The sequence below is a fragment of the Phyllobates terribilis genome, unplaced genomic scaffold (assembly GCF_046119375.1).
Source record: "Phyllobates terribilis strain yellow unplaced genomic scaffold, ASM4611937v1 Scaffold_10__3_contigs__length_209671492, whole genome shotgun sequence".
NCBI classification, from domain to species: Eukaryota; Metazoa; Chordata; class Amphibia; order Anura; family Dendrobatidae; genus Phyllobates; species Phyllobates terribilis.
Window position 1 is genome coordinate 74370458 of NW_027362770.1, and position 27522 is coordinate 74397979.

Here is a 27522-nt window from a genome sequence, read left to right on the forward strand (position 1 = left end):
GTGCACACAGTAGTGCTGTAGTATAGTACACACAGACATTGGTCCCCAGCAGTCAATGCCAGGAGCAGCAGGTGGATGTGTGCACACAGTAGTGCTGTAGTATAGTACACACAGACATTGGTCCCCAGCAGTCAATGCCAGGAGCAGCAGGTGGATGTGTGCACACAGTAGTGCTGTAGTATAGTACACATAGACATTGGTCCCCAACAGTCAATGCCAGGAGCAGCAGGTAGATGTGTGCACACAGTAGTGCTGTAGTATAGTACACATAGACATTGGTCCCCAGCAGTCAATGCCAGGAGCAGCAGGTGGATGTGTGCACACAGTAGTGCTGTAGTATAGTACACATAGACATTGGTCCCCAGCAGTCAATGCCAGGAGCAGCAGGTAGATGTGTGCACACAGTAGTGTGGCTCAGTGACTTCCTTTGCTCTCTCCCCGCCCCTGTCACTCGTCCCTTACAGAATACATCTGTTCTCATCGGATCCTGGATTGTGGAAGCAGCAGATCCCAATAAGAAGTACGTCACTCGGATCCTGAGCATCACTAGTGGAGGTGATGGGAGGAGGAGGTGGGAGACTTCTAGAAGGACGAGCTTGGGGGGCAGAAGTGAGAGGCCACTAGTAGTGGCTGAACTCCGTGGAGAAGGCGCAGTGCTGCAACACGAGTGGGAATAAAGTGGCAGGCGTGCTGGGCGCTGAGTGCAGCCGCGGCGGCGGGGATGGGAGCTGGCAGGCAGAGGACACGGTTACACCCCCTCCCCGGCTGGAGACTGACACAGGATTGAGTGCGAAGTAAGCCTCGCAGCACCCACCCCCTTTCCCAGCAGAGCAGCCTGCGAGCATTCATATCAGATCCACACGCACATAGAAATATGTATATGTGGAGGTCTCCCAGCAGCCGCGGCCGGAGGGATCTGCAGGAGCAGCCATTGCCCCGGGCGCTGAGGACTGCGCTGCTGTGACACGGGGAGGGACACCCGGGAGTTACTTTGTAGCCTTGTGTCCTGAGGGCGAGCAGCACCGCGTCCCTGGCACAGTATGTGGCGAGCAGCCGCCGCACTTTCCCTGCCAGGCTCCTGGTCTTGCCTGTCCTTTCCGTGGGATCCTCCCCTCTTCTAACCTGAGCTTGTGCCCACAGCGAGGTCAGCGGAGCCGCAAGGTAAGAGCCGCTGGCGGGTGTGATGGAATGATGGCAGCCTGCTCGCCCTGCGGGTGGAGGGCAGCAGCAGGCATTGCGCATGTTGGCCAGTCATGTTTAAAGAGTAAGAGGGAGGGGAGAGATGGAAACTGCAACTTTTCCCCCTGCTGCCATGGCGTGTTTACGGGCTAAACTCTTTATTAATGACTGCGGCACTTGGCACATCCTGCCAGTCATCCTCCATTGCCTGGCAGTGGCCGGGCAGCTCTCCTGGGCGGCAGGGCACAGGGTGGCTCCCAGCACTGCTGGTGGTGCGGCCACTTTCCGCCATGTGCACTTGTATGGCATGCAGAACATGGCTGGCAGTGATCGGGTGATGCCCGCCAGTCCTGTGCCCGGGCAGCACCAGGTGGGCGCTGTGCTGCTGGAATGGAAATCTACTGCTGGCCTCATGCTGCACGTTGGGGAGAGGACTGTAGGGGGCGTGGCTGTTGTTTACCTTCTGAAGCTCAGCTCCCATCGGGCAGCGCTGGGGGCGGCTGCTCCAGGCTCCGTGTCAACACCACAGCCGTGCTCGGGGGTCTCCACCGGTGGGCACTGGGCAGCCTGCAGCCACCAGCTCATGTCACCCCGTGCCAGTGCGGGTATCCTCAGTGCCCCTGGGCAGCACAGGGCAGAGAGCTCATCCAGCCTGTACTCAAAAGTTGCCCCAATTTCTGACTTCCTTTCTATTAGTTTCCCGCTGTTTTAAGGTCTGTTCACATGGAGCTTTTTGATGTGGAGTTTGCATGGATCTGATTAAAAATCCCCATCGTGGAGTCCATGAAGGGGTTCATGAAGTCGATTTCCAAGCAGATCCACTTCAAAAACCACTAAAAACTCTGAACCTCCCCTTAATGACCTGTCTATAAACGTGAGCGGGTGATGTGACCATGCACAGGTGGCCACAGCCATGCCCCTGAGAGCCGCACATCACCTGGTGCCATGCACTGGCCACATGCACAGAGGTGCCGAGCTTCTCCTCATAGTATATAATATAACCTGAATGAGTGTTATTTGCTGATCTCTTGTGTAGTCTGTATGAGAAGGGGCATACACCTTTATAGGGGAGGCAGACCTGCCTGTATTCTAAAGGCATGCCTGTATTCAGGTGGTAGATATGTGCCCCTTGTGGTGCCAGCACTGATCTGGGGCCTGCATGAAGAAAGTGGCCCTGGTGGGGCCTGCATGAAGAAAGTGGCCCTGGTGGGAATGCCCTGTAGTGGCCCTGGTGGGGCCTGCATGAAGAGAGTGGCCCTGGTGGGAATGCTCTGTAGTGCCCCTTGTGAGGCCCGCATGAAGAGAGTGGCCCTGGTGGGGCCTGCATGAAGAAAGTGGCCCTGGTGGGAATGCCCTGTAGTGGCCCTGGTGGGGCCTGCATGAAGAGAGTGGCCCTGGTGGGAATGCTCTGTAGTGCCCCTTGTGAGGCCCGCATGAAGAGAGTGGCCCTGGTGGGAATGCCCTGTAGTGCCCCTGGTGGGGCCTGCATGAAGAAAGTCGCCCTGTAGTGCCCCTTGTGGTGCCAGCACTGATCTGGGACCTGCATGAAGAGAGTGGCCCTGGTGGGAATGCCCTGTAGTGCCCCTTGTGAGGCCCGCATGAAGAGAGTGGCCCTGGTGGGAACGCCCTGTAGTGCCCCTTGTGGGGCCTGCATGAAGAGAGTGGCCCTGGTGGGAATGCCCTGTAGTGCCCCTGGTGGGGCCTCCATGAAGAGAGTGGCCCTGGTGGGAATGCCCTGTAGTGCCCCTGGTGGGGCTTTCATGAAGAGAGTGGCCCTGGTGGGAATGCCCTGTAGTGCCCCTGGTGGTGCCTGCATGAAGAGAGTGTCCCTGGTGGGAATGCCCTGTAGTGCCCCTGGTGGGGCTTTCATGAAGAGAGTGGCCCTTGTGGGAATGCCCTGTAGGGAATGCCCTGTAGTGCCCCTGGAGGTGCCTGCATGAAGAGAGTGGCCCTGGTGGGAATGCCCTGTTGTGCCCCTGGTGGGGCCTTCATGAAGAGAGTGGCCCTGGTGGGAATGCCCTGTAGTGCCCCTGGTGGTGCCTGCATGAAGAGAGTGTCCCTGGTGGGAATGCCCTGTAGTGCCCCTGGTGGTGCCTGCATGAAGAGAGTGTCCCTGGTGGGAATGCCCTGTAGTGCCCCTGGAGGTGCCTGCATGAAGAGAGTGGCCCTGGTGGGAATGCCCTGTTGTGCCCCTGGTGGGGCCTTCATGAAGAGAGTGCCCCTGGTGGTGCCTGCATGAAGAGAGTGTCCCTGGTGGGAATGCCCTGTTGTGCCCCTAGTGGGGCCTTCATGAAGAGAGTGGCACTGGTGGGAATGCCCTGTAGTTCCCCTGGTGGGGCCTGCATGAAGATCAGAGATGTGCATGGCCTACACTGCAATCAGTTTTATACAGGAGTGTAGCCGAGCCCTGCTTTACAGGCCATACTATTACACCGTGTAGGGCAGTGTTCCCCCAGCCCCAGTCCTCACTGCCACCCCCACCCCCCACCCCCAGGCGCCATGTTTTCAGGATTTCCTTAGTATTGCACAGTGGATGGAATTATTGCTTGGACAGTATAAGGAAACCTGAAGACATGACCTGTTGTGGCTCTTGATGACTGGGGTTGGGGAACACTTGCATGGTTAACACTTGGAAAGCCATGTCCCAGTGCTTGCTTCCCCATATGCACCTTTACATCAGTGCAGCGAGCAGGATTTCACCAGTAACATCTCTGCTTTCATTCGTATTTTCTGCACAAGGTCCGGAGTGATGGCTCTGCACTACATGAATTCTTTTTTTCTAGTTTATATCTTGTAACGTCAGTGACCACAGGACAGGGACACGATGAAGTGGTGTCCTGTCACTTCTGTGCAGCGCCCTCTGCTGGACTCCCTGCTTTTACTGACACCTGACCCTGTACCTGCCACTGTACTGCTTTCTGCTGCTGCGGTTTTAAATGGGCCTAATATTTGATCCTTTTATAGCCGACAGAGTATTGCTAGGCCTGCAGGCACTGAGGGGTTAACCCAGCTTTCTTGGGTTTTGCAGTTGTGACAGTACGTTAATGACAGCATTGTACTCTATCTGTGTGAGCTGCTCTGCTCCTGTGGGGTTCCCTTCTATATGGAGTATTTGCTGGGTGTGATCCCCTCTCCTAAAGCCGTGCAAGGACGTCCACTGTTTGTGACTACAATCTCCATTTTGTTGGGTTGCATATCATTGAGTAATCTTAGGTAGCAGTTAATTTTGCTTGCTGCTGCTAAAGATCCCTGGCTCTCACAGCACGGTGTGAAGCCAATAGTAGTTTCCCTAACAGTCTGCAGAGCTAGCGGGGAGAGAGTAACACAGTGATTGGTGGAGGCTGTCATGCTCGCGGATTGGCTGCACAGTAAGTGGGAAGGTGTGGAGGGGAAGTGTTTCTTGTACTCAGATGTCAGTGGTATGTGAAGCTGGTGTGTCATAAGCTTATGTCACGTTACATTTGCAGGACGCCAAGGAGCGGGCTGTGTCATGAAAGCTTCTGCTATCCAACCTCTCATCTATCTCCTAGCTTAGAAAGTAGAGGACTGCTGTAATTCCTGCCCCTCGATATATGGCCAATGTGTTCTGTTGGGGGTACTCCGATGTAGCTGCTCTCCTCGTGTAGGATCTGTGGTGGGGTGTTCGCTGTAAGCATCATGTCACTGTAGTCATACAGCACTGTCCCATGTTCTACAAACTACGCCACGCTTTGTCCTTGTATCTGTCAGATGCCTGTAAGCTGCCCCTAGATATATGGCCAATGTGTTCTGTTGGGGGTACTCCGATGTAGCTGCTCTCCTCTTGTAGGATCTGTGGTGGGGTGTTCGCTGTAAGCATCATGTCACTGTAGTCATACAGCAGTGTCCCATGTTCTACAAACTACGCCACGCTTTGTCCTTGTATCTGTCAGATGCCTGTAAGCTGCCCCTAGATATATGGCCGATGTGTTCTGTTGAGGGTACTCCGATGTAGCTGCTCTCCTCTTGTAGGATCTGTGGTGGGGTGTTCGCTGTAAGCATCTTGTCACTGTAGTCATACAGCACTGTCCCATGTTCTACAAACTACACCATGCTTTGTCCTTGTATCTGTCAGATGCCTATAAGACTTTTACTGATGTATAGACGGCCTGACGGAGAGAAGGACATTGTGCTGCAGGCATGGCCAGGCCCCAAAGCCAGGACCCAAAGCCAGGACCCATGAGCGCTGCTCGTCATCCCGCTATATCGCTTCTCATTTGTCAGAGCTTTGATTCATTGCTTGGGTCTTGGAACCAGTGGTTCAACCATTTCTTCACACAGTGTGCCAGGGGCCTTTTTTAACACAGGCCGCATGCTATTTGTGCTGCTGTGATCAGCCTGCGTGGCCTAAACGTGTTACCATGACCTGCAGCATCCAAGCTATGTGGGTGACTATTCGAAAAGGCATATCACCGGTGGGTCTCTCCCTGCATGTGTGTATTGGGAGATACCTGTCAGTCATTGGCAGCCTCCGGCTTTCAGTCATAGGGGTGGGCCAGTGCTTCTTCAGTCACTGCTCAGTGCATAGTGAGTGACGTCTGTAACCGCGCACCTGGCACTGACTGACAGCCGGCTCAGCATTAAAGGGAGCAGTCCGGTTGAATACGGGGCTACTGTTCACTATGTACTGAGCGGTGACTGAAAGCCGGAGGCTGCCGGGAGGAGTAAAGTTCATTTCCTTCCGGCAGCAGGGCTCTCAGTGCGGGCGCCGGGCTGCTTGAGAACTCTATTAACATGCAAATTAACCCCATATCTGCAGGTTAATGTTTTTTTTTTTTTTACATGACAGGTTCCCTTTAATTGATATTTAAATATCTAAGGGGAAGAGTTAATGTTTTTGTTTGGTGTATAGGTACTTTAGAAGACTCACATTATTTTGTGTTAAAATGAGAACATGTGCTCAGGTGCTCCTATGGTCCCCTGCTGGTCTCTTTACAGTGTGCCAGTCACGCACCATTGTAAAATGTCAACCATATCATAGACAGCTACTGTCCGCAGCAGTCACATCACATAAATATCATCACCAGGGATTACCATAACTATTCCCTGTATATACATGGTTCACTAGATCACTGATCATAAAAGGGGTGTCTCTACATTTTGACAAAGATTAAATGAAGCTGTGGCCACTCATGGAAATTGACACTTCATTCATTATTTAAAGGACTGATGGGGCAGCAATTTTTTTTACTTTTTTTTTTTTTTTTACATTTTAATCTTTAATTTCTTTTAGTGAACTTTTATTTTTTACCATTTGTTTTAGCTATGGTAAAATATTATGTAGCAAATAATGTGTCCATGTGAAATGGGGTTTTCCCACTAACAAAGTTCATTTTAATCAATAGATCTTGGAATAATAAGTTCCACAATTGGATGTGTTTAAATAAAATGTTCCTGTGCTGAGATAATCTTATAAATGTGCCCCTGCTGTGTACTGTGTAATGGCTGTGTCTGACCGTACAGGGACATGGTCTGATCATACCACAGCTCCTGGGCAGGGGAGGAAGCAAAATATACAGACATTACAGCAGGGGATCACAGCTGATTCTTTCTGCGAAGTAAACATGTTTTTAAAAAGGCAAGGAAATGTTTTACCTCAGAAATTGCGGCATCTGTGAACCCCTGCTGTAATGTCTGTATACTCTTTTGCTTCCCCCCCTGCCCAGGAGATGTGGTATGATCAGACCATGTTCCTGTACGGTCAGACACAGCCATTACACAGTTCCCAGCAGGGAAACATTTATAAGATTATCTCAGCACAGGAACATTTTATTTAACACATTCAATTGTAGAACTTTATTATTATTCCAAGATCTATGCATTAAAATGTACTTTTGTTATTGGGACCTCTTTAACAGGCACTAACACTGGACAGCTTTTGCTAAGGCTCTCATCCCCATTAGCTGAAAGTTGGGTGTACCCACAGACCATCTGATGAGTATGGGGGCCTCCAGACTCTTCCCGGACAGATGATTTTGGAGGAGAGAAGTACTGAGCAGTTGGTATTTCAATGCCTGATCCTTTTTTAGTTTTCAGAGGAGATAAGCTGCTACCACAATGTTTGATGGCGTCTTTCTTCTCTTTTCCCAATGAAAACACGTGCATGTTTGGCCAAGCTGAGCACTCGTGTATGGGGCAGTCGGGAAAGATATCTGATAGTCTGCCGAACGAGTATTTGGCTTACTGGTATTTTGTGTATGGCCAGCTTCAGGTCCCTGGTTGGGAGTCGTAGTGATCACAATGCTGGGGCTTATGGGAAGATTACAAAGGGAGCTCCATGGATTTGAAGATTTCTACTCCTTGGTGCAGGAGTGTAGCTGTCAGTCATAGTGATGTTTTTGCATTGCATCTTTTAGGAATTGCTCCCCACTGCTGGCCCCACGTTAAGGGGTGATAATAGCATTACAATCTGATGATATTGACATTGTAGTATTTTTGTAGACATGTGTGCAGACCTTAGTGTATTGTTTTTTTTCTTCTAAAGCAGGTCTAATTTACGTTATTTTTGATCACACAAACACGTGATTGATCCCGGCATATAGGAAAAAGTTGAAGAAAGGTGTTGCGTAGGTGTTTTCACAAGTTGTCTGTGTAGCTGTGAGAGGGGTATGAGTTGCTTGTAATATTATGTTGTCTTTGTTACTGCTCACTTCATTAGGAGGATGATGTTCTGGTTCTTTATAACCTAGATACCCATATATATAACACAAAAGCAATAAGAGACAGATTGTCTGAAACTTGTGTGAGAAGTTACTTCTTGACACAGTAATGAATAGATGGGAGCATGTTCCCCTATTACCATACCTACCATTACCTATATCTAGCTCAGCAAAGAATAACCAAGGAGGAAGTATCCATAAAGCTGTACATTACCCATACATTTTGTATCACCTTTTGGCCAGTATTATATAATACCTGTTATATTTAGTGTTTGGTTTTGTTAAACTGCCATGTAATCACTGGATATACCCTGACACAATTACAGATTGGTGTTTAGAAACTCCGATTGTGTCACGAGCCCTCCTATATGAGGGTCTGCATGCAGTGGTTGACAGTTCTGCCTCTCAGTCTAGGAATAGGGCGTACTGAGCTGTCAGTATGGTGATGGACAGCTTGGGCGTCCAATCAGATTCTGGGGCGTGCTAAGCTGTCAGTATCTGGAGTGACAATTTAGCCGTCCAATCAGGAGCAGGGTGTGCCAGGCCTCATCCATGTGTCTCTTGTCCGGAGTAATTATCTGGCTATTTAACCAGCTCTCTGCCCTTGATTGCTGTCAATTGTAACTTTGCTCATGAGTTGTGTGCTTGCTCTGTGCTCCTTGTCTGGTATTCTGATCATTGCTGCATGACCTAGGATTTACCTTTGACCCTCCTTTTTGCCTAGCCCTTTTGTTGTGATCCGCTACCTTCTTGGAATATTGAGCTCGGATTGTTTCCTGACTATACCTTCGTCTCACCCCTCTGTTTTTGACGTACTCTCTTGACTTTTGATCTGAAACCTCTTGACTATCCAGCCTCACAGCTTATCCGTGAATAGTGATTGGAGTCACAGTTTTTTTTGCCTTTTTTTAATCAGAAAAATATAATTTAACATCCTAATACTGGAATGTTTTATGTACATCTGGATTTATTATTAGACTTTGCAGCTTATTTATAGCCCAATTCAGACAAATATTCCAAAGTCACATCTCGCCGTGTGTTTACAAAATGCTTCCAGGACTTTTATTAGTGGGTGAATATTCCGAGAATATAAATTACTTGGCCTTGAAATGCTTACATCCAGTTTGTGTAGCTATCAGGTACTATTTACAGAGCTGCTAGCTTCTTAATGCTGCTTTTTAATAGGTGTATGTACAGCATAAACCTAAGTCTGGGTTCAGGTGGCTATATTTCACAGTCCGTACACCGGGCGCAGTGCTTGGCTTGACTGCGGGGCTCCTGACCCACACTTACAGCCATATATGAGGTTATAAGTTCGGGGTCAGGAGGCCTGCGGTCAGTCCTGGCATTGAGGTCCAAATATAGATTGTGAGATATGGCCATCTGAATGCAGCTTTAGGGGCAGATTTATCAAAATTATCTAAAAATCAATCACAGTGCAGCTTTTATTTTACCCTACTTGTTTAAAAAAAAAATGAAAGCTGGACTCTGATTGGTTTCTACAGAAAAAGAAGTATTTTCAAAAACCTGTTTAGAGGAATGAGGCCTCATGTGTTTGCACCAGTCATTTCAGTATGGCCTTTCCAAATTGTGAAGTGTAGTTTCCTTGCTATATATTATATTGCAGGCCTCAGAAATCCATCTTAAATGGGTTGTCCATGATTAAAATACATGGGCCACTCCGGAGCCAAAATGGCTCTTCATGAATATTTTGCTGTCGTCTAGTCCTCATAGGCTGCAGCATTAAGGGTGACATACTATACGTATATGCGTGACCACTGTAATTTTTCCTTACTATATGCATAACTGAATATCAAATATGGACACAATTATTATCAGCGACCAGCTTTCAGTATTCTGTCAGAGTGGAAGACCCCTCTAAATGCATGGGGAAATAGTGCTGCGATCGGCGGATCGGAGTAGTTAGGCTCAGGGACGGACTGGGAATGAAATTCAGTCCTGGCATTTGAAATCATACAGGCCCATGCTTTCCCCGCCCCCGATCCCAAGATGGGTATATAAAGATGGGTATATATTACTAATTTTACCCTGCCTAGAAGAAATGAAGTTTTACTGCAAGACAAATATTTCTGATAATACTAATAATATTGCTATGTAAGATTAAATATATCAAAATAATAGTATTGCAATATTACAGGCAAATCCCAACAAACCATAAACCAATATTACCAGCATATACAATATTGATAATACCAACATACTGATTGTTAAAGGGGTTGAAGTGAAAGTCTGTGTAACTTCAGACTTCTCAATCCTCAGCGCACAGTTTGAGGATTCTCCGGTGTCGGCACTGGGATCTGCCGTCATGTGGCTGCAAGTATGCTATTTTCACACCTCCAGCCACATTTCGACTGATTTCACTTGTATTGAGCGAGGCCTTGCATGTCTAGTTAGCACGTGACCACATGCATGCAAGTCGCGTACTTGCTGTCACATGATCAGGGGCATAACTCCAGTAGGTGCGAGGGTTGCAATCGCACCCGGCCCTGGAGCCTAGGGGACCCCAAAGATCCCTTTGGCCTATATGAAAAGACCAATGCTATCAAAGACTAGCAATAATTGGGGGACCAATTATAGGTTTTGCTTTAGGGCCCATGCTGTTCAAGTTACCCCACTGCTCATGATGACCAAATTCCAGTGCCAGCACCGGAGAAACTTCACAGCGCGGGAGGTCTGGGGGGATTCAGAAGTCCGCAGTCACATAGTCACTGCAGACTTTAACTTCAAGCTTGGACAACTACTTTAACCAAAAACTCTGTACTAAGACTGATATTAGTGACCATATAATGCAGGGATGTCAAACTCAAACACACAGAGGGCCAAAATGAAAAACTTGGACAAAGTCGTGGGCCAACCAGTAAACAGTATAATGGGCCCCACACAGTCCTCCATACAGAATAATGGGCCCCACACAGTCCTCCATACAAAATAATGGGCCCCACATAGTCCTCCATACAGAATAATGGGCCCCACATAGTGCTCCATACAGAATAATGGGCCCCACATAGTGCCCCATACAGTACAATGGGCCCCACATAGTGCTCCATACAGTATAATGGCCCCATATAGTTCTCCATACATGGGCCCCACATAGTCCTCCATACAGAATAATGAGCCCAACATAGTCCTCCATACAGAATAATGAGCCCCACATAGTCCTCAATAGAGAATAATGAGCACCACATAGTGCGCTATACAGAATAATGAGCCCCACATAATGCTCCATAAAGTATAATGAGCCCCACATAGTGCTTCATACAGAATAATGGGCCCCGCATAGTCCTCCATACAGAATAATGAGCCCCACATAATGCTCCATACAGTATAATGAGCCCCACATAGTGCTTCATACAGAATAATGGGCCCCACATAGTCCTCCATACAGAATAATGAGCTCCACATAGTCCTCCATACAGAACAATGGGCCCCACATTGTGCTCCATACAGTATAATGGCCCCATATAGTTCTCCATACATGGGCCCCACATAGTCCTCCATACAGAATAATGAGCCCCACATAGTTCTCCATACAGAATAATGAGCCCCACATAGTCCTCCATACAGAATAATGAGCCCCACATAGTGCGCCATACGGAATAATGAGCCCCACATAGTGCTTCATACAGAATAATGGCCCCATATAGTGATCCATACAGTATAATGAGCCTCACATTGTGTTTCATACAGAATAATGGCCCCATATAGTGCTCCATACATGGGCCCCACATAGTGCTCCATACAAAATAATGAGCCCCACATAGTGCTCCATACAGAATAATGGGCCCCACATAGTGCTCCATACAGTATAATGGCCCCATATAGTTCTCCATACATGGGCCCCACATAGTCCTCCATACAGAATAATGAGCCCAACATAGTCCTCCATACAGAATAATGAGCCCCACATAGTGCTCCATACAGAATAATGGGCCCCACATAGTGCTCCATACAGAATAATGTCCCCACATAGTCCTCCATACAGAATAATGGGCCCCACATAGTGCTCCATACAGAATAATGGGCCCCACATAGTGCTCCATACAGAATAATGGGCCCCACATAGTCCTCCCTACAGAATAATGAGCCCCGCATAGTCCTCCATACAGAATAATGAGCCCCACATAGTCCTCCATACAGAATAATGAGCCCCGCATAGTCCTCCATACAGAATAATGAGCCCCGCATAGTCCTCCATACAGAATAATGAGCCCCGCATAGTCCTCCATACAGAATAATGAGCCCCACATAGTCCTCCATACAGAATAATGAGCCCCACATAGTCCTCCATACAGAATAATGAGCCCCACATAGTCCTCCATACAGAATAATGAGCCCCACATAGTCCTCCATACAGAATAATGAGCCCCACAAAGTCCTCCATACAGAATAATGAGCCCCACATAGTCCTCCATACAGAATAATGAGCCCCACATAGTCCTCCATACAGAATAATGAGCCCCACATAGTCCTCCATACAGAATAATGAGCCCCACATAGTCCTCCATACAGAATAATGAGCCCCACATAGTCCTCCATACAGAATAATGAGCCCCACATAGTCCTCCATACAGAATAATGAGCCCCACATAGTCCTCCATACAGAATAATGAGCCCCACATAGTCCTCCATACAGAATAATGAGCCCCACATAGTCCTCCATACAGAATAATGAGCCCCACATAGTCCTCCATACAGAATAATGAGCCCCACATAGTCCTCCATACAGAATAATGAGCCCCACATAGTCCTCCATACAGAATAATGAGCCCCACATAGTCCTCCATACAGAATAATGAGCCCCACATAGTTCTCCATACAGAATAATGAGCCCCACATAGTCCTCCATACAGAATAATGAGCCCCACATAGTCCTCCATACAGAATAATGAGCCCCACATAGTCCTCCATACAGAATAATGAGCCCCACATAGTCCTCCATACAGAATAATGAGCCCCACATAGTCCTCCATACAGAATAATGAGCCCCACATAGTCCTCCATACAGAATAATGAGCCCCACATAGTCCTCCATACAGAATAATGAGCCCCACATAGTCCTCCATACAGAATAATGAGCCCCACATAGTCCTCCATACAGAATAATGAGCCCCACATAGTCCTCCATACAGAATAATGAGCCCCACATAGTCCTCCATACAGAATAATGAGCCCCACATAGTCCTCCATACAGGATAATGAGCCCCACATAGTCCTCCATACAGGATAATGAGCCCCACATAGTCCTCCATACAGGATAATGAGCCCCACATAGTCCTCCATACAGGATAATGGGCCCCACATAGTCCTCCATACAGGATAATGGGCCCCACATAGTCCTCCATACAGGATAATGGGCCCCACATAGTCCTCCATACAGGATAATGGGCCCCACATAGTCCTCCATACAGGATAATGGGCCCCACATAGTCCTCCATACAGGATAATGGGCCCCACATAGTCCTCCATACAGGATAATGGGCCCCACATAGTCCTCCATACAGGATAATGGGCCCCACATAGTCCTCCATACAGGATAATGGGCCCCACATAGTCCTCCATACAGGATAATGGGCCCCACATAGTCCTCCATACAGGATAATGGGCCCCACATAGTCCTCCATACAGGATAATGGGCCCCACATAGTCCTCCATACAGGATAATGGGCCCCACATAGTCCTCCATACAGGATAATGGGCCCCACATAGTCCTCCATACAGGATAATGGGCCCCACATAGTCCTCCATACAGGATAATGGGCCCCACATAGTCCTCCATACAGGATAATGGGCCCCACATAGTCCTCCATACAGGATAATGGGCCCCACATAGTCCTCCATACAGGATAATGGGCCCCACATAGTCCTCCATACAGGATAATGGGCCCCACATAGTCCTCCATACAGGATAATGGGCCCCACATAGTCCTCCATACAGGATAATGGGCCCCACATAGTCCTCCATACAGGATAATGGGCCCCACATAGTCCTCCATACAGGATAATGGGCCCCACATAGTCCTCCATACAGGATAATGGGCCCCACATAGTCCTCCATACAGGATAATGGGCCCCACATAGTCCTCCATACAGGATAATGGGCCCCACATAGTCCTCCATACAGGATAATGGGCCCCACATAGTCCTCCATACAGGATAATGGGCCCCACATAGTCCTCCTTACAGGATAATGGGCCTCTCAAAGTCCTCCTTACAGAATAAAGGCTCCACATAGGGGTGGTGGTTCTGGTGTCTCAAGCCAAATATAATCTCCTTGCTGGCCAGATTTTACATGTATGATATAGTGGAAATATCAGTTTTACACCAGTGTTCTGCAGAATTCAGGGCTGTGGAGTCGAAGTCAGTATAAAATGGACCGATTCCGACTCCTAAAATATATAATAAATTGGGTACAGTAGTTCAATGCAGTTTGTGGGGAATATTTTTTCATAAGAATTGGGGAAAGTTATGAAATGTCCTATAAATGTCTGTCCTATTCCTGATCTAAGGGTCTAGACTTTTAGATGAATCTGTGCTACAGTAAATTTATCACTTACACATGAGCCGCGTATGAGAGAGTCGGAGTCATGGAAATTGAGGAGTCGGAGATTTGGCTTACCGACTCCACATCCCTGCTGCAGATCATATATTTATTTATTTTACTCATATAGCGCCATTTATTCCACAGCGCTTTACAGATTATTTATATGTATATTTTGTGCAGGTTCTCACCAGTGACATTCTCGCCGATTGTTGTCATTCATTTTCCCTTTTCCTTTGCATTCGGTCCAGACACACATGACCCCTTCTTCCATCCATAACTCGTCCCTGCAAAATGTAACACACAGACATCTTCGCTTTACTGTTTTTCCAGGACCCTCCTCATATTCTACCACCTCTACACAAACCACAACTTGTGATACCTTATAATAATTTTTCTGTGCCTCCTTTAATAATGCTCCCCCTTGACCTCTTATAATAATGACCCTGTACCTCCTTATAATAATAAATATATCCCCTGTGCTTTCTTATACTAAAACCCTAACCATGGCGTACAAAGCCATCCACAACCTGTCTCCATACATCTGTGACCTAGTCTCCCGGTACTTACCTGCACGCAACCTCTTTATTGTAATAATGCTCCTGAGCAGGAGCGTACATAGAATTACCAGGTGCCCCATAGAAAAAGTCCTATCACGTCACAGTCAAAGAATAGCATATCTCCCAACATTTTAAGAATCGGAAAATGAAATGTATTGCAGCACTTAAACCTTTATTATGCCTCTACTGAAGGCCCTAAGTGGTCTCACCCAACAAACCCCCATATAGTATGATGTTTCACCTCATAGTCCCTTATATAGTATGATGGTCTATATCACAGCTCCCTATATAGTATTATGGTCCACCTCACAGCCCCCTCTATATAGTATGATTGTCCTCCCAACAGCCCCCTATGTAGTAATATGGTCCCCCCAACTGTACACTATATAGTATGGTGGTCCACATCACAGCCCCTTACATACTATGATGGTCCACATCACAGTGCCCTATATAGCGTGATGGTCCCCCACAGCCCCCCCAAAATAAAATAAATCCCTATACTCACCTAATCCAGACACCTCATCCTCCGCAGCGTCTGTCTCCTCTTCTATCCATTCTCGCAGTGGATGCTGGCGACGCGGCGCAGAGATGTCATTGCTTCGCAGACGTCCCCTGCTGGGTGCTGGCCTCTGGAAGGTCGCACAGAAGGGACGCCCGCAGCCTGCTGGGGTAAGTGACGGAGCCAGCGACTTTATGCTCCGTCATAACTGTTAACAGTATGAGCATCTTGAGGATGCAGATTCTGATAACAGTGTAGCAGACAGGATGGCCCATAACCAGACAGGCCCTTCTGGCATTTGCCAGATGGCTAGTCTGGCCCTGGTTAGGCCACATTCACACGCTCAGTATTTGGTGAGTTTTTTACCTCCATATTTGTGGCCAAAACCAGGAGTGGGTGATAAATACAGAAGTGGTGACTAGTTTCTATTGTACTTTTCCTCTGATTGTTCTGCTCCTGGTTTTGATTTACAAATACTGAGGTAAAATACTGACCAAATACTGAATGTGTGCACGTGGACTAAAGGCTGCAGTCAATCAGCTGTGGTTGATTACATGATGTCCCATGACCATAAGGGAAATAGTGCTGCTATCGGGGGATCCAGAAGGTGAATATGCTTTTTTTAGGTTATGATGGACAGAGGAGCTAATGGACAACCCCTCTAAGGAATCATTCCTGCTGCCTCTTATCGATCTTAAATGTCTAGAAGGACAGTTGGATGTAATGGGACCCAGCCCTTATCTGCCCACCCCGCCAGCTAGGCTCCATGCAGGGATTTATGTTGGCTGCGCTTCATTAGAAAGTTTTTTTTTTGTGTAGATGAAGATTTTCATATCAGAACTCTGTAGGAAGAAATCTAGCAATTACTGCCTCATTGTACACTCCATCCATGCTTTTTATATGGGTTGGCACATTAGCTTGAGGAGCTCAGTAGTATAAACTAGTATTAACCGTAATTCCTCCTTGACCTCCTCATCTCGTGCGGTTGGCACCTGAAGTATACGTTGCCGTTGGCCACTGTGATATTGTACTTGGGCCACTGGGTGGTGCAGCATATCCCTTCCTGCAATGTGATACTTGCTGAAGATGAATTCATGTGTGATATACATGGGGAAATTCCCAGGTCTTAGGTAAAGTTGCACATGTTTGCTCCACATTCTTCAGTGCACGTGCCCCCACCACGCTCATTAAAGTGATTAAAATATTCATGTAGCCAGCACAGATACTGTAAGGCTTTATTCACATACTATTCGGGCTTTACGTCTGGCACATACACTTGAGATATCTGCCAACAAAAGCCTCAAACCTGATGTGGAATATGTCTCTCATGGGATCCTATGCAAAAGACATTTATACCATGTAAACTGAATTCAGCGCATTTGCACTTAAAAATGCTGCCAACTATAATTTACAGTACAGTTAAACTGATAGGTACTCTTTAAATGCAGTCTTAAGAGTTTTCCAGGAATGACTTTTCCCTCCCCAGCAACTTCCACTATGTTAAAATAATAAACTCAAGTGTTACTCCTCCTTCCCAGGTCCAGTGCTGCGGTGTCTCCCGCCGCTTCCCTTTCTTTGTTGAGAGCTTACAGTGGTGATGTCACAACTACAGTGAAAGTGACTGCTGCAGCCAATCACTGGGCTCAGAAGCTCATGCCATCTGCAAAGTCAAGGGCAGTGGCAGGGGTGAAGCATCGGACCGAGGAAGGGCGAGTAACACCTGCACCTGCAATTATTTTAACCTACTGGAAGCCGATGGGGAGTTTTTACCGGACAACCTCTTCAAAGGCAAGATATCATCACAAAATGACCTATTGTAAAATCACATCTTTGTGTTGCAATGATTTTTTATTTTTCTCCATATCAGAATCTTTAATAAAAAAAAAAAGAAAAATTGGTAATCTTGCTGTTTTATACTGACCACTGGTAATTTTTAGACTTCTATTGCCTGTCCTTTCAGGGAGAGTTTACAGCAAGGCTCCTTATTAGCAGAGGCAGGATTACAGTGACCGACTGATAGCACAGGATCCACAACAAGTCACAGCTGACCCTGCTCCCCCTCCTTTTATAGTGACCATAGCACACCCTTATTAGATGCTTCAATACAAATATATGGGTGGGGTCTGTTCATTGTGGCTAATGTTATGTTATGTGTTGTTTCCTGAAACAACAAGAAGTTATGGCTCAATTTGTGAAGATACTTTTTGGCGTGAAACACCTTCAAATGTGTTAGAACTGCACCGGTGCCCCTGCATGTTTCACCTTCTCTCTCTCTCTCTCAGCAGGCACGCCGGCGTGTTCACTCACCTTGCTATGCTGCTCTGGTTCCCGCCGTCTGTCTCCTCCCAGGACCTGCTCATGACATGCAGGTCTCCTAGGAGAATGCTTTACATACACGCCCTGCCTTCTTCTTAAAAGGGCTGCATGCACGTTTCTAAAAAATGTCCCCAGCCAATGGCTGGGAGACATTAGGTATTTAAGGCACCTTCCCCAAATAGGAGGTGCCTTAGCAACATTTGTACCAGTGAGTTTCCTGTTACCTAGTTGTAAGGTACCTGTACCCGTACTCTGAATCTGATCCTGTCCGCCCAGTTTGCACCTGATCTTGTTCATTCTGCTATTCCTATACCCGAACCCTTCCTGCCTGTTTCTACTCCCGGTCCTGACCCGTCTGAAGCAGCACCCGTGAGCCTGTACTTGTGTTCCTGTACTTACGCTGCTTGTGCCTGATCCCGCATCAGTCTACCAGCAACATACTTCCTACTAACCAGTTCCTGGCCGGATCTGCTTCCTTGTCCCCTTGGGGGTCAGCTGTTGCGGCTCCGGGCTCTGTCCTGGAGTAGCACCTGGTGTCCATCTGGATTCAAGTCTAACCACACCATCAGGGCCTGTAGTGAAGAACCTAGTGTTTGCTTAGTTACGCCTTTCCAGGCTCTCCTCGGACCGTGGCACAGTGGTTTCTCAACCACATGCGTAACAAAATGTCACCAAACTTTATTGCAACTTGCCAAAGTGGCTGGGACAGGGCATGTCAAAGCCCACCTGTCTTAAATCATCAAAATTTACGCCACTTTAGTGGCATACATTTCACTAGAAATGTACTCCAGTCCCTAACTATTTCTGGCATAGACACATCTCAGTTGTAAGACTCACTTGATTCATTGGGTGGTGTGTGTCTGTGAATGAATTAGGCGCATCTTACCCAAGCAGGTCCCATTCATTAAGACTGGTGTACAAGACGCCAGTCCTAGTGAATGGGGCTCCGTACAAGACGCCAGTCCTAGTGAATGGGGCTCCGTACAAGACGCCAGTCCTAGTGAATGGGGCTCCGTACAAGACGCCAGTCCTAGTGAATGGGGCTCCGTACAAGACGCCAGTCCTAGTGAATGGGGCTCCGTACAAGACGCCAGTCCTAGTGAATGGGGCTCCGTACAAGACGCCAGTCCTAGTGAATGGGGCTCCGTACAAGACGCCAGTCCTAGTGAATGGGGCTCCGTACAAGACGCCAGTCCTAGTGAATGGGGCTCATTGAGTCAAAAAAAAAGCCCCACTGACCAGTGTGAAAATTGCAAGATTTCTTTTTTTTTTTAATTTTTATTACATTAAAAAAAAATACATGTAACACAAAACCTATTTTCAACAACAGGTCATTTTCTGATGATGGCTTCCCTTTAAGTTTCAATATGAAGTTTCAATTTATGTTAGTATACTGTAAGCAGAGATGAGCTAAGGTATTCGCACTGCTGTGGTTCAGCATACACTTTGGTATACCATGGAAGTCGGACCAGGACAGTGTAAACTTCCTGTAATAGTGGCATCCTCGAAACCTCTTGCGATTACTAGGCCCTTATGATGTGTTGACTTTGAGATGCATGTCCCAAGACGCGTGGCCTAATGACTATGGCTCACACGGCCTAATGTCACAAGAGGTGCCCAGGATGCCGGCATTCGAGTGCTGGCTTCACATGTTCTCACTACCCTTGTCCGGCTGCCACGGAGTACTGACGTGGACACCAGACCTGGGTAGTGTAAATCTTTACTAGTAAGTATTATATTAATCAGTGTAATGTGGGGTATACATTTTGATAACTAATTATGAAATCGCAGTGTTCTAGTGATCCCATTTCTTATTTCAATGCAGAATGCGGAAACGAAGCATTGACTTGCATTAGAACCCGCCAATTCTGCAAGACTGCATCTGTACTTGCGTAATTGGCGCGTTCTAATGTGCGGATGGTACCCGGGTGTGGAGGACAGGAGACTCTCTCCTCCAGACCCGGGTACCATTAAAAGCTGTAAAAAAAAGAATAAAATAAAAAAATAAAGATTATATTCACCTTCCGACGGCCCCCGGACTCCTTCCCTGTGCTTGCCTACAGATCGCGCAGGACTGAAGGACCTGCGGTGATGTCAGTCATGTGACGGCAGTTCCTTCAGTACAGCGTACCGCGATCTGCCGACAGCCAGCACAGGAGCGCAGCAAGACTCGGGGGCCATCGGAAGGTAAGTATAGGTTTATTTTTTTATTTTTTGACATTGTCTCGGGTCACACTATATAAATCCATGCCTGTTGCATGGATTTATATAGTGTGACCAAGTTATCAAGCACTTTCCAAGTGATGCTAAAATCGCTTGGAAAGCGATTGTCAACCCGCATGCGGAAATGCAAGTGAAGAACGCTTCACATCCGCTTGTCCCTGGCAGGAAAAACGCATGTACAATCCGCATGTACAATCCGCATGCGTTTTTTCTGCCAGGGAGATGCAGAAACGCTCAGGAAAAATCCGCAGCATTTCTGCATCGTGGGCACATAGCCTTAGTCTCTGGAAATTGATGCAAGGACCAGAAGCTACATGCAGCATCTGGGGATAGGCTGCTCACTCGTAACTATGGCATTTTGTGGGGTTGGGGGACACAACACAGCTGTGATCACTATCCATGCTGTCCCTGGCCTAGTTTTATTTCTCCTACAGAAGGGATCACAGATTACTCTTGCAAGGCTGTTAGCATAATGCACCTGCCATACAATGACCGATGCAGGAAGCTGTAGACAGCTTCCATCAGTAGGTTGCTTATGGTTAGCTACCTGCCAACAAAAGATGACCAGTAGGTGAGTACAAGAGAACAAGGCTGTGGTAGGCCTGGCTGTGACTACTAAGTGGGTGTCCATTGAGTGCCATTGTCCCTATGACTATCGTTGGTTTGGAGGGCAACCATAGTACTACAATGTTGTGCCAGAGAAAAGCAAGAAGCACCTTTGAGGCAGTAGCCAGCTATGTAGGAATTTGGGGAGGATGAGCATTGGAAGCCATTTCTAGAATTTTTTTAATCCAGGATGGTAATTGTGCAATTCTATAAGTGTATGTACAAATTATTGCTGAAATACCTTTTTCATGGCCTACATTTGAATCTTATAAATTCATCTTCATCCCATGTGTATGAAATGTCTCAACTCGCCTCTGGCAGCGGATGTTGGAGAAAAGAAGGGTCAGGCATGTTGTATTTCAACCTGTCTGATACTTTGTTTAGGCTGTGTGCCCACAAAAACGCTGCAGAAACGCTTAAAAAACGCTTGGTAGAAGGTCTGCCATGTTCCCCAATGATAATCCGCATGTGCTGTGCACATGCTGCGGAAATTTCCGCTGCGTATTATCATCGCGGAAAAAAACGCAGCACTACCAATTATTTTGCGGTAGCGCTGTTTTTTCGCCGCCATTGACTTGCATTAGAACGCATGGATTCCCCTTCACTAGATAAGCACATGCAGAATCCAAGCGTTTCAATGTGCGGATGGTACCCAGGTCTAGAGGAGACTCCCCTCCGGACCCGGGTACCATAGAAACTGTAAAAAAAGAATAAGATAAAAAATATATGTTATATTTACCTTCTGGCGGCCCCCGGTGCGCTCGTCCTCCCATGCCGGCAGATCGCGATGTACTGAAGGACCTGCGCTGACGTCATAGTCATGTGACGGGTCACGCGATGCTGACGTCGGCAGGTCCTTCAGTGTACCGTGATCTACCGGCAGCCAGGACAGAGTGAAGCAAGACTGCGGCGGCCATTGGAAGGTAAGTATATATTTATTTTTTACCATTCTTTGGGGTCACAGTATATAAATCCATGCCTTTTGCATGGATTTATATAGTGTGACCAAGTTGACAAGCACTTTCCAAGTGATGCTAAAATTGCTTGGAAAGCGCTTGTCAACCCGCATGCGGAAATGCATGTGAAGAACGCTTCACATCCGCATGTCCCTGGCAGGAATCCGCATGTACAATCCGCATGTACAATCCGCATGTACAATCCACATGTACAATCCGCATGTGTTTTTTCTGCCAGGGGAGATGCAAAAACGCTCAGGAAAAATCCAGAGCATTTCTGCATCGTGGGCACATAGCCTTATAGTCTCTTCATAGAGGAACAGAACAGGGTCTTTAGTGCCATCAACTGGAATTAGCAATCCTATAAGTCAATATGAACTCTTTAAAGAGCTTTTCCACGTATCCTAGGATATTAAGTCTAACCACAATCTCTATTTGCAAACACCAGTTTGGGGGTTCTTGCCCCTTATCACTGCAAAGTAGCACACTGATAGACTCTGCTGAAGGCTTTTCACTAACCCAAATGTATAAAGTTTCTCTTTAAGTAGTGTTCAATTTAGCACCGATGAGGGGCAAAAAGTCTGAAATAGCAAATGGACATTCTGGTGTGGCTTTAAATCCCAAATCAAGTGGCAAGGCTGTTTAAGGGTTGGTACTTGCAATAGGTGACTTTAAGGACCTTATTTTACTGAGAAAATCTGTTTGCATATTTTATTTCCCAGGAAGCAATGCATGGCCTATAAGGCTCCCTAAGCGAACTGGGCTTTCATTTTAAGATTGATATTTTACTCGTGGTACTTTGTTCCTAAAGGAAACAAGCCACTAAAAAAGTTGTCTATTCTCTTTGATCCCTTTCTGGGTATCAAAAAGGTATTTTCACTTCTGATTTGTGCATGATGGCATTTTATGCCGCAGTTTTAAAAATGGAGGAGTATTGTGAGCACCGCTGAGCAGCACCTATGTATGAAGGGTGCCCTAAAATAATCTGTCAACAAGGTTTTTTAAAGCTCCTCTCTGCTCCAGCTACTTGTTGGAAGTCCCAAACTAGGGACCTCTGTATGAACTCAGTATGCCCTAATGATGTATTTGAAAATGGATTCTCTAAATGAGACAAACCTTCCCCTCCCCCGAGTTTGTCATTTGTTTTCCCTTTCACTTTTATAGCAAACGCAAGGTATGATTGTACAGTAGATGGCAGTTCCTGCTGTTGACGTGACTTACTGGTAGTAGGAGACAGGCCGCCCCCTCCATGCACATGTGAAAAGTCCTAGGACGGGTCCGAGAAGAGCTGAACATAATATATTACATTACAGACCTTCCTGCTAGGAAGGATGAAAATAGCCAATATCTGCTATTGTCAGGAAACTTTGCTGCTTGGAATGAGAACGTGTAATCCCCTGAAATGTTGGGAATAAGTTTTTCTGTAACAATGTTGCTTTTTTTGGAAAAATGTTGCGCCATCTAAAAGGAATTATTAACCTTAAACTTCTCATTACACTAGGTCTATTTAAAGGGGTTGTCCATTTTGGGATTATTGACAAAGTGTGCCCCTTTTGGGAGCCTGTCAGCTGTAAATTGTGAGGATACCTGGTAGTGAGTGTTCAGTCTCTTCACAGGGGAAATGCTGCATTATATATTCCAATCAAGGTGGATGGGAATTAACGTATTTGGTGGGAACACCCTATTAACTCAAAATTCCCTAATAGGGTATATAAAAATAGTTTTTCTAAATTGGACATCCCCTTTAAGTCCCTATTCTCACTGGCTCATTCAGTTTATGTTTATATTCTACAGCACGGTGGCTCAGTGGTTAGCACTGTTGCTTTGTATCACTGGGGTCCTGGGTTCAAATCCCACCAAGGACAACAACTGCAAGGAGTTTGCATGTTCTCCCCGTGTTTGCTCGGGTTTCCTCCGGGTTCTCCGTTTTCCTCCCACACTCCAAAGACATACTGATAGGGAATGTAAATTGTGTGCCCCATTGGGGACAGTGATGATAATGTCTGTGAAGCATTGCGGCATATGATGGCACTATAATAACTAAGTAAAATAATAATGGGCTCATGACAGCTATAGTGGTTACATTTAGAAATAAATACCAGTATAGCTCAACTGACCCTGGAAATGGAGCCCATTGGAACTCTGGTAGTTTTGATGGTAAAATAACATTTCAGACGGCGCTGTTCCAGCACTCGAGAAGTATTGCAAGAAGTAAATTGTAAGGGCCGTTTAATGTGAGGCTGTACAATACCCAGTGTGAAACCATAGACATGAGTCCGCTGAAAGATCAATCTCAACAAAAACATGCACACTCATATAAGCCAATCATGCATATTTATTTTCCCTTCACCCATGACAGCACACCTGAGAGAGGATCCGCCCTTCGTGGACAGGAAACCATCTGAAATAAAAGGGCGGCACCTCTTCCTGCTTCAGTTGGTTTCCTGTCCTTGATGGGAATCCTCATGAAGTATCAGGCGGCTGTCGTGCTGAAAATTCTTACCCAGGCCTGTCCTGGCGCTGGAAGAGCGGGCTCTTGTCCGTGGCACCGGCCTTCAGGTGCTGGTAGCGCCATCCGCAGGTTCCCCGGGGACCTGTTGCACGTGCGGGCGCAGGCTGTGTGAAGGTCCTGGGCTTCTGTACACCGCCGCGCCGCCCATGAGACCACAGTCATGTGCCTCTGATGTCATGGCGCGGGGAACGCTGGGTAGGGCGTGCCTCGATGACGTCGGGGGCGGCGCCGCTGTATAAGGCCGGCCAGCATGGCAAAACGCTGGCTGCTGCGGAAACGGCGGCCAGAGGGAGGGGCTCTAATCACCGGAAGGAGACCGCAGGGACCTGGAGGTGGCTGACCCCGCCCATCTCCCTATTTAAAGGAGCACCTGGGGTCAGAACGCTGCTCAAAGTCCCGACATAATGTCTGACATAGAGCAGCAGCAGCTGTCGGCACTGCCGCAGTTGCTTCCACCTTCATCACCACCTCCGTCTGCTCACTGATCTAGAGGGTCCAGCGGAAGGAGCAGCAGTCAGAAGGGTAAGGCTTCTCAGGACTCCACGGACTCCAGGAGGAATGTGTCGCGTATCCTGAAACAGTCTTCAGTTCCGGTATCTGCAGTGGCGGGGTGAGTGATCTTCGTGAATATATATATATTTGCTAATGGGACTCCTATTGTGTGTTTAAATCACCAGGAGGAACCCAGGAAAGTTACCGCCAAGAAGCGGAATAGGGAATGTGCGATATGCAAATGCCCGCTAGCGATAGACTGGCAGAAGGAGCTCTGCTCGGACTGCATTCAGAAAACTATTTGTGAGGGTAGCCCGGATTTTGCAGCTAGCCTCAGGTCTGTCATCAGATCGGAGGTAGAGGGTTCCCTTAAAACAATTTTGAGGAAAAGAAGAAAAATCATATCTGATCCTTCTTCTGACTCTGACTCCTCTGTGTTATCGGATGGACAGTGTCGTAGTGGGGCCTCATCCTCATCCTCTTCAGACAGTGATAGAGGGGGGAGACCATTCTTCCCTATAGAAGACACAGATAAATTGGTAAAGGCTGTCAGAACCACTATGAGGTTAAAGGAAGATAAATCCGTTAAGTCCCTAGAAGACATCATGTTTGCAGGGTTAGAAGAAAAGAAAAAACGCACCTTCCCGGTGAACGCTAAGGTCCAGGCACTTATCAATAGAGAATGGAGGAAGCCTGAAAAAGTAGGAGCCTTGCCTTCATCCTCAAAGAGGAAGTATCCTTTGACCTAAAGGACTGGGATAAGGTGCCAAGAATTGACGCTGCGGTGTCTAGATCATCAAAAAGATCGGCACTCCCTCTTGAAGACTCAGGGGGACTTAGAGACCCCTTAGACAAAAAGGCGGATACCTTCTTAAAGCATACTTGGGAATCCGCAGCAGGAGGTCTAAAGCCAGCCATTGCAGGAACATGTACCGCTCGTTCCCTTATGATATGGTTACAGCAGTTGGAAGATCAGCTGAAAGATAAAAAGACCTCAAGGGAAAAAATTCTAGCCAACCTCCCCCTGTTACATGGTGCAGCTGCCTTCCTAGCAGATACCTCTGCTGACTCAGTAAAAGTGGCAGCTAGGTCGGCTGGTCTGTCAAGCGCAGCTAGGCAAGCTCTGTGGCTCAAGGGATGCCCTGGGGACTTACAATCAAAATCTAGATTGTGTTCTATCCCCTGTGATGGCCAATTTCTCTTTGGCAAAAAATTGGACGATGTCCTTGAGAAAGCGAGCGACCAAAAAGGAAGATTCCCTTGGTTTTTGGCGGATGCCAGGAAGACCTATTTTCGGAGGGGGAAATTTAGTAGAGGTCGCCCCCCGGGAGAGAAAAGAAAGTGGGATTTCAAGAACAAGAAAGAGTCTGGATATATGTTCGACGGTCCCTCTGCCACCTCCAAAAAACCTCCACAATGACACCAGGCTACAAGTTGGAGGGAGACTTTCTCAATTTGTTCAGGCCTGGGAAAACTTTTCCTCCAGTCCCTGGGTCCTCAACATAGTGAGAGATGGACTAAGGATTCAATTCCTTCAGCAGCCACGCCGCTCATTTGTGATAGCTCCTGTAAGAAAATCCTCAGATGAACAGCTGGCCCTAGAATCAGAGATCTTGAGCCTGTTGAACAAACGAGTGCTATGCGAAGTTCCGGTCAGTCAAAAAAGAAGGGGATTTTATTCCCCTCTCTTTCTAATAAAAAAAACCGGACGGTTCATTCAGAACTATTATAAATCTAAAAGGCCTCAACCGATTTGTAGACAACCATACGTTCAAAATGGAATCAATAAATTCAACAATAAAGCTTCTTTTTTAAAATTGCTTTATGGCAGTGATAGATCTCAAAGACTCGTATTATCACGTCCCAATTCACCCAGATCATCAAAAGTATCTAAGGGTTGCTCTTTACATCCAAGGGAGTTGCAGACACTTCCACTTCCAAGCTCTTCCCTTTGGGTTGTCAATTGCTCCAAGGGTATTCACCAAGCTGATAGCCAAAGTGACAGCCTTTCTTCGCCTTCAAAATACAGTCATAATACCGTATCTGGACAACTTCCTTATAGTGGGGAATTCAGAGAGCCACTGTATTTCACAACTGAATCAAGTCATGGCTGTCTTGCAGACCTTCGGCTGGATGGTCAATACCCAAAAATCAAGGCTAGAACCCAGGAACGCCCTCTTGTGGTGGACAGACAGGTCAAATTTATCTTTGGGGGTCCAGTGGGACACACCAGTACAAAACATCATCACGACCTATGCAAGCAACTCAGGGTGGGGCGCACACCTGGAAAATCACATAATTCAAGGTTCTTGGTCATTCCTAGAGAAAAAGGGGTCGTCAAATCTAAAAGAGCTATGGGCAGTAAGGAACGCTTTAGAAGGTTTCCTCCCTTTACTCCAGGGTCGTCATGTTCAGATTATGTCGGACAACAGAACTACTGTGGCCTACATAAACCACCAGGGGGAAACAAGATCTTATTCTCTTCTGGAAGCAGTAGGCAGGCTTTTTCAAATAGCGGAGCAAAATCTTCTGTCTCTTACGGCGCTACATATACGAGGCATAGAAAACACAAGAGCAGACTTCCTAAGCCGCTACAAGTTGAGACAAGGGGAATTCGCCCTGAATCCCAGAATATTCCATCAGATAGTACAGCTGTGGGGTCTACCAGAGATAGATTTGTTCGCCGACAAAAACAACAGGAAAGTGGAGAAGTTCTGCTCACTAGTCCCAAGGGGAAACACATTGGCAATAGATGCTCTCCAGATTCCTTGGAGCTTCAAGTTGGCCTCTGCCTTCCCTCCAATAGCTATGATACCTCTGGTAGTGAGGAAGATCAGGAAGGATCAAGCGAGAGTGATTCTCATAGCCCCCTTCTGGCCAAAGAGACCATGGTTCTCCCTTTTGAGGATGGTGTCACAATCAGACCCATGGATCCTACCAGAG

General features: G+C 47.0%; 1 protein-coding gene across 3 annotated transcripts in view; it reads left to right on the plus strand.

Annotated features, from left to right (window-relative positions):
- Positions 1-439: 439 nt before the first annotated feature.
- JADE2 (jade family PHD finger 2) overlaps positions 440-27522 on the plus strand; it is a 338504-nt gene continuing 311421 nt past the window's right edge. Inside the window, exon 1 of one of the 3 annotated variants that reach the window (XM_073649598.1) lies at positions 440-520. The gene's annotated coding sequence lies outside the window, so the exon portion shown is untranslated. Of the gene's footprint in view, positions 521-582; positions 795-875; positions 1162-27522 lie in introns of those variants that run through there. The other 2 variants (XM_073649599.1, XM_073649601.1) reach the window with 2 other exon arrangements.